The following is a 14773-nucleotide window of genomic DNA, read 5'->3' as shown; positions in this document are numbered from 1 at the left end:
GGTCTCAAAAAGCTCAAGAAACCTTCGAAAAACTTAAAGAGTTATTTTCTACAGCCCCAATCTTATCACTACCCAACTTTGATCTACAATTCCAACTTGAAGTAGATGCCTCTAATACTGGCATAGGAGCAGTACTCTCCCAACAACAAGTTGAGAATGGGGAAATTCACCCCATTGCGTTTTATTCCAGAACCTTAACTAGTGCAGAAAGTAATTATAGTGTGGGGGACAAAGAATTGTTAGCAATAAAGAGTGCCCTTGAACAATGGAGACACCTCCTAGAAGGATCTAAACTTCCATTCATTATTTTTACTGACCATAAGAATCTTGAATATTTAAAAAAGAACAAGACTTTGACAGCCAGACAAGCGAGATGGTCTCTATTTTTAGACCGTTTTAACTTTCTAATTACCTACAAACCAGGCAGTCAAAATACTAAGGCTGATGCTTTATCACGTATAAACGAAAGCTTAACTCATGAACCACCTAATTTTACTATCCCTCCTGAAAAAATCATAGGCGTCCTGACACCTATAGAACAAGAGGTTCATAAGGCTTTAAAACAAGATTCAATACCCCACCAAACTTGTGTTAAAGACTCTCAATCTGGATTGTACTATCATAACAGTCAATTGTATATACCCAAGAGCATGAGATCTTCAATACTCACACACACCCATGATGATACAATGTCTGGTCATCCTGGAATTAAAAAGACCATTGAACTAACCCGACGTAATTTCTGGTGGCCTGGCATGAACAAATATATTTATGACTATGTATCAGGATGTGAAAATTGTGCCCGAAATAAATTAGTTCATAAGAGACCAATTGGTCTACTTACACCTCTGCCTATCCCAGATAAACCATGGAGTACCATAGCCATGGATTTTATTGTTGAACTCCCACTCACTCAACAATATAATACTATCATGGTAATAATTGACCATTTAACCAGACTAGCTCATTTTATCCCACTTAAGGGATTACCCTCAGCTATGACTATGGCTAAGGTATTTATCGACCACATAGTCAGACTACATGGTTTACCTACCAACATAATTACAGATAGGGGAACGCAATTTACCTCATCCTTCTGGAGATCTCTGTGTAAATTGCTAAAGATTGACCACCTTTATACCACTGCTTTCCATCCCCAGACTAATGGACTCACAGAGAGACTTAATCAGACCATAGAACAATTCTTACGATGTTACATATCACATCTCCAAGATGATTGGACAGTTTTTCTTCCCATGGCCGAATTCACATATAACAATTCCATAAATACTTCTATCAAAACTTCCCCCTTTTTTGCAACATATGGTTACCACCCAAACACTATATCTCTTTCTAACAAATCTGTAAACTCTCCCACAGCAACTGAATTTACATCTAACCTCCACGAAAGGTTAATTGTCCTGAAAAGACATCTACATGAAGCCAAACAATATCAAAAATCATATTATGACTTAAAACATCGTAAGGGTCCTGATTATAAGGTTGGGGACTTAGTACTTCTCTCAACAAAAAATCTTAAACTCAAAGTTCCTAGCAAGAAACTTGCAAATCAATTCTTGGGTCCATTTCCAATAGAACATGTGATAAATTCCAATGTGGTTAGACTTAAACTGCCAAAAGACTACAAAATACATCCTTCTTTCCATATCTCATTGTTGAAACCATTCCCAACCAAAAACCATCCTTCTTCTATTCCGCCACCACCTGTTATGGTTGATCATCAAGAAGAATTCGAGGTTGAATCCATACTGGATTCTAGGATACACAGAAATAAACTGGAATATCTCATTAAATGGAAGGGTTACGGCCCTGAAGAAAACTCCTGGCTCATTCATTCCGAAGTCCATTCGCCCCGATTGATCAGGTTCTTCCATAAGAAATATCCACTTAAACCTCACGCAGAATCCCCAGGGGTGATTCCCTGAGGAGGGGGGCATGTGATATCCCTTTAAATCTGAACCTGCATAAGCACTTCCTTCCTATTTAAGGAAGTGCTTACCCCTCAATCAGGGCCTGAAAATTGAAGCTGTTTTTCACTTCTCCTTGCTCCTCTGTGGAGCTACTACCACATTGTGCTATTGTTACTTTAACCTTCAGGTCTTTTACTTCGCCTTCGATACCCGCTGGGTATCTACAGTTACCTCTTTTCAGACCGGGATCATCTTCCGGATTCATCCGCCATTCGGAACTTCTTTCACCACGCCGAAGTCGCGCTCACACCAAACAGACGCTGAACCTAAGAGCTGCAACTTACCTCTCAGCCTTTATTTCTAAAAGGCATTACCGCTCTCCACGCTTCTTTCCACCGCTACTGTTAAGATAAGTACCGCTCTCCACGCTACAATTTATTCATTCATAAAGGTTAAACCTTAAACACCATTGTTTGTTATTGGAGTTATCTATAACCTTTATTGTGATTTTCATCTGACTCAGTATATTGCGGTTTGGGATTCAAGCTAGTATGTCTGGACTGTGTATATATTTTATTGCGTGAAAGTGTGAGTGCGTGAAGAAATTACCTTTACTTTATCAAGCAGTCTAAACCTTTGCTTTGCTTTATCTGCTTTAATCAGCATTATCTGTTGCATTATTTTGTAACACATATGACATACTCTGAACTTAAATCTCAGTTACTCATAATCTTTCCTGAATATTTATATATTCGTATCTTAGTGAAGTTTCATATTATTCTATCAATTACAAAATTAATGACTCACCTTAAATAAGTAAGTTTAATAAATCATTTTCTCTTGCTTATTTTAAGAAAAGAGCAACAAAACCTTTATTTTTCATATTCTAATTATCACACTATTAGATAACTTTTGGTTATCACAAACTTTGTGTTGTTTTGTCTGTAGTTTCTTTCAATTTTTGTAAGTCTGCTTCTACTCGGGCATGAAATGTCTCTATTACTGACCCTCTATTTTGTATCGGATAAAAGGTAGATTTATCCTTGAATGAGAGTGCTCTATTTAATGTTCCTGATACACTATTGCTCTCTATAGCTAAATTTTGAAGTGAGATGAGATTGCATGTTTCTGAGAAAGTATTTATGCCTATAGTGGATGTAGTGGGGGCATTGTCTGTCGCAGGGCTCATGGCCTCATATGGGATGTCTGCAAAGTATTTCTTGAGCGTGATATTCCTAATGAATTTGTTAATATCAATCAGTGTCTGAAAAATATCAAATCTAGTAGTGGGTGCAAAACCCAGACCTAGGGCTAATACATCAATTTGATCATTAGTGAGTGTGACTGAAGATAGATTTACCAAACTATTCATTTGTATTTGGTTTGTGTGCGATTGCCCCATAGTGGGTATCTCTCCTGGCCGTTGTGTGGTGTCCCCCCTATCCCCTTTGATGGTAGGTCCTGGGGAAAAACCTGGTCCAATAGTGATAGTTCTTGGGCCCCAGGGTTCCCACCATGGTCTGGCTGCTTGTGGTGCCAAGCTTGTAGATGCTCATTAGGGATAGTAGGAGCCTTTAGAATTCTTAGTTGTGTATTAGAGATAGTATTTGTCTGAGTTACTATATCTGTTTCATTTTCACCACCTGAGGTGTATTCATCAGATGATTTATCAGTATCGCTATCAGAGAAAGTAACCTGTTTAGAGTGACCCCTTCTATGTCTGCGATTACCTCTGCGGTTTTTGTTCTGTGGTAAGCTTCGTCTATAATTGGAACGTTGTTTCTTGTTCCAAATATAGACAGAGTTTTTCTGATAGTCTGTCTTATCACGAACAAACTTTATATGTTTGTTTTCAATTATTACTTGCTTACCACGGGCCAAAGACTCTTGCAAAATCTTATCAAATTTAGCAAAATCTGGATCAGCACTTCTACTGCTTAACTCTATCTGCAGAATATCTATCTCCATTTTAACATCATTCAAATGCTGTGTCCTATATTGTATCAATAACAAAATTAATTGTAATGAACATTCTGATAAAGCTGCATTCCATTTATCAACAAATTCTGTATCAGTGGCATCTACATCGAATGTAGGAAATTTAAAAATTCTCAAGCCTCTGGGAATCATTTGAGATTTAATATATGACTGAAATGTCCAAATGTCCCACTGTGTTTTGGTTTCTTTGAATAACAGAGTCTCCATTGATTCAAATAAAGTGCTAAGTGAAAGTGTCCCTTTATCCTCAGAAAATATTTTTTCACATTCTATGGAAAAGTTAGTGCGTGCTGTAGCAGGTCTCAGGGAGAAATATTGTTGTACTGTATCTTCACTCATGATAGAGGGATTGGTTAAGCAAATGCAATGTTCACTGCCCAGATGGGTCATGAATATATATATATCACAAAAAAGCCCCTGTATTAGTAGTTGTAAAGTGCAGGGAGGAGTTCCCCGGGTATCACCAGTAATACCCCAGTATAGCGGCAATATGTAGAAAGAAAGGGAATACTCCTCTAATATGCAGATAAATGAAAAGTGTGTCATGAACAAACAAAGTTGTTCCCGGGACTTACCCCAATTGAGCCGTTTCCACCCCTTGGAATCCTGTAGTATGCTATGCGGTGCTCCTGAAGAGAAACTCCAGACTGGCCGGGGACCTATATGGTCAAAACCGAAGTCTTATCGGTGAGCTAGTAGCTCCAAAGCATCCGGCATCGGCTGTAAAGCTCCAACAGCGCTCCTCGATTCCTGAGCTTGCACCCTGACGTCAGACGTGACGTATCCTGGATCTCCGTTCGGGGGGCGGCGCTCACTCTTCACCCGGGTTTACAACTGGTATACAGGGACTGAAGCGGATCCAAAGCTGGTGTGAGAATAAAGTCACAAAGAAGGCAGGATCCAGCTTGTGTAGAATAAAATCCAAAATTTATTAGGCATAGTTAAAACGCCTCGTAGGCTAGACAGTACAACGTGGAACAAAGTAGGTGTGTGAGCGTGACACCAATGGCTTACATGTTTCGGCACTCAGCCGTAATCATAGCCATGGGTGTCATGAAGGTGAATACATGCTTAAAAAGACAATGAAACAATATAATTGGATAAAAGATATATACAAAACACGCCCACACCACAGGTTAGAAAGAGATTAACCCTTAATGGCCTGGACCTAGAAAACAGTGATATTCAAGAATAATTAGTATATTTACATTGGCATAAAGAAAATATAATCACTTAAAAAAATAGATGCTTGTAGAGATAAGTTGGTATACCACCATAGTTCTTCTATATGCATATGAAAAATGTAGGGTCCCTGCTAAAAAAAATTTGATAAGATTTTGCCAGAGTCTTTGGCCCGTGGTAAGCAAGTAATAATTTAAAACAAACATATACAGTTTGTTCGTGATAAGACAGACTATCAGAAAAACTCTGTCTATATTTGGAACAAGAAACAACGTTCCAATTATAGACGAAGCTTACCACAGAACAAAAACCGCAGAGGTAATCGCAGACATAGAAGGGGTCACTCTAAACAGGTTACTTTCTCTGATAGCGATACTGATAAATCATCTGATGAATACACCTCAGGTGGTGAAAATGAAACAGATATAGTAACTCAGACAAATACTATCTCTAATACACAACTAAGTATTCTAAAGGCTCCTACTATCCCTAATGTAGCATCTACAAGCTTGGCACCACAAGCAGCCAGACCTAAAGCTAAAGACACTATTCCTAATTCTACCTCCAAATATATCTCCATTAACAGATTAAATGAACAAACTAATGTACATGGTGGGAACCCTGGGGCCCAAGAACTATCACTATTGGACCAGGTTTTTCCCCAGGACCTACCATCACAGGGGATAGGGGGGACACCACACAACGGCCAGGAGAGATACCCACTACGGGGCAATCGCACACAAACCAATACAAATGAATAGTGTGGTAAATCTATCTTCAGTCACACTCACTAATGATCAAATTGATGTATTAGCCCTAGGTCTGGGTTTTGCACCCACTACTAGCTTTGATATTTTAAAGACACTGATTGATATTAACAAATTCATTAGGAAGATCACGCTCAAGAAATATTTTGCAGACATCCCATATGAGGCCATGAGCCCTGCGACAGACAATGCCCACACTACATCCACTATAGGCATAAATACTTTCTCAGAAACTTGCGATCTCATCTCACTTCAAAATTTAGCTATAGAGAGCAATAGTGTATCAGGAACATTAAATAGAGCACTCTCATTCAAGGATAAATCTACCTTTTATCCGATACAAAATAGAGGGTCAGTAATAGAGACATTTCATGCCCGAGTAGAAGCAGACTTACAAAAATTGAAAGAAACTACAGACAAAACAACACAAAGTTTGACAAAAATACAATCACAAGCACTAAGGTCATTACAACAACAACCTGATCTGGTGATTTGTCCATCAGATAAGGTGGGTACCATTGTGGTTTTAGACAGGACAGACTATGTATCAGAGGCTCTCAGACAGCTTAATAACCCCTCAGACTACTCTCTTTTACAAAGGAATCCCACCAATGATTATAGGAATTTATTACTTGACATCTTGGATGATGGTGTGGAACATGGTTTCCTAGATGAAAATACAGCTGATTATCTAAATGTTAAGTATCCTAGGATTCCAGTGTTCCACATGTTCCCCAAGGTGCACAAATCTCTCACTAACGTAAAGGGCCGCCCAATAGTTAGTGGTGTTGACTCTATATTTGAAAGATTATCCCAGTGGTTGGATGCCATCTTACAACCATTGGTCAATTCACTACCCTCGTACACTAAAGATTTGAAACACATATTGAATCTCCTAGCTGATGTGAGATGGCAATCCAACTATCACTGGCTTTCAGTTGATGTGGTTTCTTTATATTCCACAATTCCACATAACAGAGGTATTGAGGCAATTAGGTACTTTTGACCACTACTACTGAATACACAACAGTTTTTCAAAAATATATCTTGCGGATTCTAGAGTTTTTACTAACTCATAATTTTTTCACCTTTGAAGGGCAATACTATGTACAAAGATGTGGAACGACCATGGGGGCAAAATATGCCCCATCTTATGCAAAACTTATTTCTTGGTAAATGGGAGCTAGATAACATCTTTCACCATAGTAACCCATACAGATCACACATTTGTTTCTTTAAACGTTATATCGAAGACCTCCTCTTCATTTGGTCAGGTCCTCCTGCTGACATCACATCTTTTATGGAGATGATCAATAATAATAATTTGAATCTAAGTTTTACACATATCACAGATCCGTTTTCTGTCAACTATTTAGACTTATGTCTTATAGGAGACAGTAGTGGTAAAATTGTGTCAAAGGTATATCGCAAGCCTATCTCTGGCAACACCCTTCTGCACGCTTCCAGTTGCCACCCGAAGAATACATCATATGCTGTTGCAAAAGTTCAGTTTAACAGACTTAAGAGAAACTGTAGCAATACTATGGATTACGTGCAGGAGGCAGGTTGTCTAGAGAATAGACTTAGAGAGAGAAAGTATGCACGCAGTCATATCAGACAAGCACGGTTAGCCATTGACAATTTGGACAGGGAACAACTATTGGTAGACAAGCCCAAAAAAATATGTAGTGATTTTCAAGGCGTACACTTTGTGACAACTTTCAGCACACAGTATTCGCAAATCTGCAATATCGTTAGGAAACATTTTCCCCTACTGGCGGCTGATGATAAGTTGATAGAAACCGTAAAACAAGGTGTTAGGTGCTCGTACAAAAAAAGCCGTACACTGGCATCTATCTTGTCTCCAACAGAACCTAAACAGACAGCTCGTCATACCAGTTCTTGGTTACAACATTTAGGCATGTTTAATTGTGGACACAGAAAGTGCAAACCCTGTGACTATGTCTGGGTCACTAAGGAATTTACCTCAACAGTAACTGGACAGACATACCTTATCAAAACTTGCCTTAATTGCCAGTACTGATGTCATATATATTATTGCCTGCACTTTGTGTAACATCCAATATGTAGGTTTAACCTCAAGAGATATAAACTCCCGCATTAGGGAACATGTTTCTACCATTACTAAGGGTACATCCAGCACGCCCCTTGTACAGCATTTTGCAACCAAACATAATTGTAGCCTTAATACATTCAGATGGGCAGCAATTGAACAAGCCAAGGTGCCTAAGAGAGGGGGCAACCTCGAGAATATACTTGCCAAAAGGGAAGTTTATTGGATCTTCACATTAAAGACAAGGCTACCCTTAGGATTAAACTCCAGATATGATTTAATCAATTTTTGGGAATAAGTTTAAATTCCAGTTTCTGATTCAATTCATTTATATTTAATCACATCTCCATCTAATTTAGGATATCACAGAATCTCCAAAATTTCTAGCTTTAACACCTATGTGTCCATTCACCACATCACTATATCTTAGCACTTTCATGTGTAGATATATATACACTTATAGACATTCTTATGTCTTAACTTTGTTCAAAGAAATTAATGTTATAAATATATAATTAAAATTTAACAACATAGTATAGCGTAACTATATGTACATAAACTTCTATTCTGTCATATAAAGTTTGTCCCTTCATCCCTCTAACTATCCTCACATATTTATAAACATATCACATCAGGGCCTGTGGATTTGAAATGGCACATATACATTTACACTCGAACATGTGCATAGATGTTACAGCTTAGTTTACATGATTATATAGGGTCTTTCATACCTGCTCATAGTAATAAGGTACATGGTAATTTTCCATTCATAAATACTAAAAAAAAAAAAAAAAATTTAGCAGGGACCCTACATTTTTCATATGCATATAGAGTATTTGTATAATAATGCCATTACCACTAGTGCAACCTTTATATACAGAGAATTTTCTATCACCTAAGAACTATGGCGGTATACCAACTTATCGCTACAAGCATCTATTTTTTTAAGTGATTATATTTTCTTTATGCCAATGTAAATATACTAATTATTCTTGTATATCACCGTATTCTAGGTCCAGGCCAATAAGGGTTAATCTCTTTCTAACCTGTGGGGTGTGGGCGTGTTTTGTATATATCTTTTATCCAATTATATTGTTTCATTGTCTTTTTAAGCATGAATTCACCTTCATGACACCTATGGCTATGATTACGACTGAGTGCCGAAACATGTAAGCCATTGGTGTCACGCTCACACACCTACTTTGTTCCACGTTGTACTGTCTAGCCTATGAGGTGTTTTAACTATGCCTAATAAATTTTGGATTTTATTCTACACAAGCTGGATCCTGCCTTCTTTGTGACTTTATTCTCACACCAGCTTTGGATCCGCTTCAGTCCCTGTATACCAGTTGTAAACCCGGGTGAAGAGTGAGCGCCGCCCCCCGAACGGAGATCCAGGATACGTCATGTCTGACGTCAGGGTGCACGCTCAGGAATCGAGGAGCGCTGTTGGAGCTTTACAGCCGATGCCGGATGCTTTGGAGCTACTAGCTCACCGATAAGACTTCGGTTTTGACCATATAGGTCCCCGGCCAGTCTGGAGTTTCTCTTCAGGAGCACCGCATAGCATACTACAGGATTCCAAGGGGGCGGAAACGGCTCAATTGGGGTAAGTCCCGGGAACAACTTTGTTTGTTCACGACACACTTTTCATTTATCTGCATATTAGAGGAGTATTCCCTTTCTTTCTACAGATTTTATGATACTGCACACTATAATCTGTTACAAAGTATACACTTCCATTACTTTCCGTCATTGGTTTTACCTTGACAAGTAATTCCTTCCTGTTTAAACAACTGACTCCTTCTCTTGCTTTATTGATGTCATGAGACTTGTAACATCTCTCCTTAAGGCGTTTTGACAATTGGTCAGCATGTACCTCAAACCGCTTACTGTTACTGCAATTGCACTTAAGTGTGGTGAATTGGCCCCTTGCGACTGACCTAAACACCTGTCTTGGGTGACTGCTCCTGGCGTGGAGTAGTGTATTACCAGTGATTGGCTTCCTGTAGACCTCGGTTTCAATCCCGACTTTAGGAATACCTCTCAAAGTGAGATCCAAAAAATTAATCTGATTCTTATTGAGTTCAAAAGTAAACTCCAAACCAAAGTCGTTATTGTTTAACCATTCAACAAAGGTCCTTGCTTCTTCCACTGTGCCCCTCCACACCAGGAGCAGGTCATCAATATATCGTCTGTAAAATTGAATATTTCTCCTGAAGGGGTTCTCATCTCCATAGATGCGGGACAGCTCCCACCACCCCATATAGAGGTTGGCGAAAGAGGGTGCAAACTTAGCGCCCATAGCTGTCCCGCATCTCTGGAGATAAAAAACCCCCTCAAAGGTGAAATAATTATGTGTCAAAAGGTAACGTACTACTCTGAGCACAAAAACAACTAGTTGTCAGAAAAGCCAGTATTCCGTCTTAGGAAAAATTCAATGGCCTCCAGACCCTTCTCATGCGGTATGGAGGTATAAAGCGCCCTGACATCAATGGTTAACCACATATCCTTCTCATCCCACATTACTTTTTCCATTAATTTTAAGACATGTGTAGTGTCCTGCAAGAAACTAGTAAGTTCCCCCACCATGGGCTGTAGTATACCATCCACCCATTGCGAGATTCTCTCCAGGAGTGATCCAATACCGCTCACAATGGGTCTACCCATGACCTCCTCCATGGATTTATGTACCTTTGGTAGGTGATTAAAGATGGGGGTTGCTGGATTATCCACCAGGAGGAAGTCACAGGTAGACTCATCCAGAATGCCTAGCTCCCTACCGTCATCAAGGATCTGTACCAATTCCCTTTTGTACCTGTCTGTGGGGTCTCCTCCCAAAATCTGGTAATTTCTGTTGTCATGTAACTGTCTCTCGGCCTCCGCGACAAATTGGGTTCTAGACATTACCACCACCGAGCCACCTTTGTCAGCATTCCTAATGACCAAACTTTCATTAGTTTAGAGTCTTTTCAAAGCATTTCTTTCTTTAGGATTTAAGTTATGTTGATTAGCAGGGGTGGCCCGGTGTAGCAATGTAAGGTCCCTTTCAACCCTTTCCTGGAAAATTTCTAATGTGTTCCCTCTGTAATGTATAGGATGAAACCTTGAGGTTTCCTTAAATTTAGGGGTATAACTCATTGAAGTGGGATCTTCCCTAATTCCTTCATGTAGTAGTGTTTCCAAATTCACGGCTAGATTTAGAGTTGGGCGGTAGCCGTGAAAACCAGCGTTAGAGGCTCCTAACGCTGGTTTTTACCGCCCTCTGGTATTTGGAGTCAGTCAGGAAAGGGTCTAACGCTCACTTTGCAGCCGCGACTTTTCCATACCGCAGATCCCCCTATGCCATTTGCGTATCCTATCTTTTCAATGGGATCTTTCTAACGCCGGTATTTAGAGTCGTGGCTGAAGTGAGCGTTAGAAATCTAACGACAAAACTCCAGCCGCAGAAAAAAGTCAGTAGTTAAGAGCTTTCTGGGCTAACGCCGGTTTATAAAGCTCTTAACTACTGTGCTCTAAAGTACACTAACACCCATAAACTACCTATGTACCCCTAAACCGAGGTCCCCCCACATCGCCGCCACTCTATTAAAATTTTTTAACCCCTAATCTGCCGACCGCACACCGCTGCCACCTACGTTATCCCTATGAACCCCTAATCTGCTGCCCCTAACACTGCCGACCCCTATATTATATTTATTAACCCCTAATATGCAGCCCCCAACGTCGCCGCTACCTACCTACACTTATTAACCCCTAATCTGCTGCCCCTAACACCGCCGACCCCTATATTATATTTATTAACCCCTAATATGCCGCCCCGAAGGTCGCCGCTACCTACCTACACTTATTAACCCCTAATCTGCCGACCGGACCGCGACGCTATTATAATAAGGTTATTAACCCCTAATCCGCCTCACTCCCGCCTCAATAACCCTATAATAAATAGTATTAACCCCTAATCTGCCCTCCCTAACATCGCTGACACCTAACTTCAAGTATTAACCCCTTATCTGCCGATCGGAGCTCACCGCTACTCTAATACATTTTTTAACCCCTAAAGCTAATTCTAACCCTAACCCTAACACCCCCCTAAATTAAATATAATTTTATTCTAACTAAATAAATTAACTCTTATTAAATAAATTATTCCTATTTAAATCTAAATACTTACCTGTAAAATAAACCCTAATATAGCTACAATATAAATTATAATTATATTGTAGCTATTTTAGGATTAATATTTATTTTACAGGCAACTTTGTATTTATTACTTTATTATAGTAGCGGTGCGGTCCGCTCAGCAGATTAGGGGTTAATAAGTGTAGGCTGGTGGAGGTGACGTTGAGGGGGGCAGATTAGGGGTTAATAAATATAATATAGGGGTCGGCTGTGTTAGGGGCAGCAGATTATGGGTACATAGCTATAATGTAGCTTGCGGTGGTGTACGGAGCGGCAGATTAGGGGTTAATAATAATATGCAGGGGTCAGCAATAGTGGGGGCGGCAGATTAGGGGTTAATAAGTGTAAGGTTAGGGGTGTTTAGACTCGGGGTTCATGTTAGGGTGTTAGGTGCAGACTTAGGAAGTGTTTCCGCATAGCAAACAATGGGGCTGCGTTAGGAGCTGAACGCTGCTTTTTTGCAGGTGTTAGGTTTTTTTCAGCTAAAACAGCCCCATTGTTTTCTATGGGGAATCGTGCACGAGCACGTTTTTGAAGCTGGCCCCGTCGATAAGCACCGCTGGTATCGAGAGTTGCAGTGGCGTTAAATTATGCTCTACGCTTCTTTTTTGGAGCCTAACGCAGCCATTCTGTGAACTCTAAATACCAGCGGTATTTAAAAGGTGCGGGGGGAAAAAAGCATGCGCAGCTAACGCACCCCTTTGGCCGCAGAACTCTAAATCTAGCCGTTAGGGCGTCACAACCTTCATTGAAGGAAAGTTCATATGTGACTAATTCATTATGTGAGATAATCTCATGTCTATCTTCAATGTTCTTATTGTAAAAAAAATTCGTACTGTTAACCCTCTGATTCAAATTGAATTTTTGTGTTGGAACAAAACCCAGTCCCAAGCTTAACACTCTAATTTCCATATCGGACAGAACATAATCAGATAAATTAATGACATTTATATCATCATTTATTGGTATTTGCTCCCGCGTCTGCCCCGTCTGGTTGATTGTCGATTTTGTCTTACTTGACCTGTCTGGTTGCCTCTTCCTCTCCCCCCTCCCTCTGATTCCTTGGGGGTAAGGGAAAAAACCTGCTCTAGGTCCTGTCGATCCCTTGAGTCAGCTTCAGCCCCTCTATCAATGTTAGAATGTCCTACAAAGGCTACTTCATCTGGGGTATACTTAGATCCCCCTTAATGTTGTTTTTTTAAAATAGAGGGTATAACCTTATTGGAAGTATTTGGTCTTACAACCAACTGTTCTGATACCGCTGTGGCTATGAGGTTAGTTGGCTCATTTTCCTCCCCACCTGATATGGAGCTATCATCATAAGAGTCTGCCTCACTCTCTGAGAATTGGACCTTCTTAGAAATCCCCACTTCACTTATTTTAGGACCTTATTGTCAACATCCCTATTATTTATGTTATTGGAGAGACCTCTGCCCCTTCCTCTGCCTCGTGATCTGTTGTAAGCTCTGCGGCCTTCTAGCCTATCCTTCCTGTTCCAAAAGTATACCCTATCAGTATCATAGTCGGATTGATCTCTTAGATATTAGTTGTGCTTTGCTGTAATTAGCAATAACTTAGATTCTGCTAGTCTCTTCACTGCAAAATTCCGTCATACTTTGGGTACTCTAATGCTTCTCTCCTCTGATTTAATTCAACCTGTATTGTTTCAATCTGTAAACTTATTGCATTGAGGGATTTAGTTTTGTAATCAACCAGAAGTAACATTAAGCGGAATGAACAGTCAGATAGTATGATATTCCACTCATTAACACATTCATGGTCATCTGTTTGAAAAGTTGGAAATTTATTAACCCTGAGTCCTCTGGGCATGATTTTCAGCTCCTCATATTTATTTAGGGTCATTATGTCCCATCTTAGTTTACTCTCCTTCAGGAGTAAAAATTCAATTTCTTCAAACAGTTTTCATAACGTGAATTTGGTTCTGTCTGTACAAAAAACCTCCTCTAAGTCCAGAAAACAATCATCCCTTTCCTGAAAGGTTTTCAAGGAAAAGAATGCACCACCTTCTTTGTAACAGCTACCTCCATAATTATCCCCTGGTCTTTAAATAGCTCAAAATCAGTTTGTCCACTTTGGTTAATATTAAATTTAAATTTAAATGTATTTTGTATGTCAAGCACTCCCTGTGAGTCTGTGACTGGCCTCAGTGCTTGCAAAAAACAAAGTAAAAAACCTTTAATTTGTCTATCCACAATAAATGCGATGATGTTTTCCTTAATGAGGTAGTATAATGAGGCAAAAGGCAAAAATCTCCAACCTTCAAGTAAATGTAGTTGCTATTAATATCTATAGTGCCACCCCAAAAAAATGTATAGATCACATTATACAGGAAAGATGCCTAATAATAGATCACATAATACAAAGAGGAAGGACAAATATACAATTGTGTATCACAAACCACCAGTCTATATATAATACATATTGCTGCAAAATGGTGTTTTCTTTGACACCGAGTTAGTCTATCAAGAATGACATTGATCCAGATTGAGAATGTCTCTGTCTATGTCACTTGTTGTAACATGTGTATATAAATTTTGCTTCTCAGGACTGTACCGCACAAAGAAAAAACGCTGTACTGATTCCGTCCACTGCAGACAATGTGTATAATATTAACCAGT

This window comes from Bombina bombina, chromosome 3 (assembly GCF_027579735.1).
Source record: "Bombina bombina isolate aBomBom1 chromosome 3, aBomBom1.pri, whole genome shotgun sequence".
NCBI classification, from domain to species: domain Eukaryota; kingdom Metazoa; phylum Chordata; class Amphibia; order Anura; family Bombinatoridae; genus Bombina; species Bombina bombina.
The sequence above is the reverse complement of the archived record's forward strand: the minus strand, read 5'-3'. Positions refer to the sequence as shown.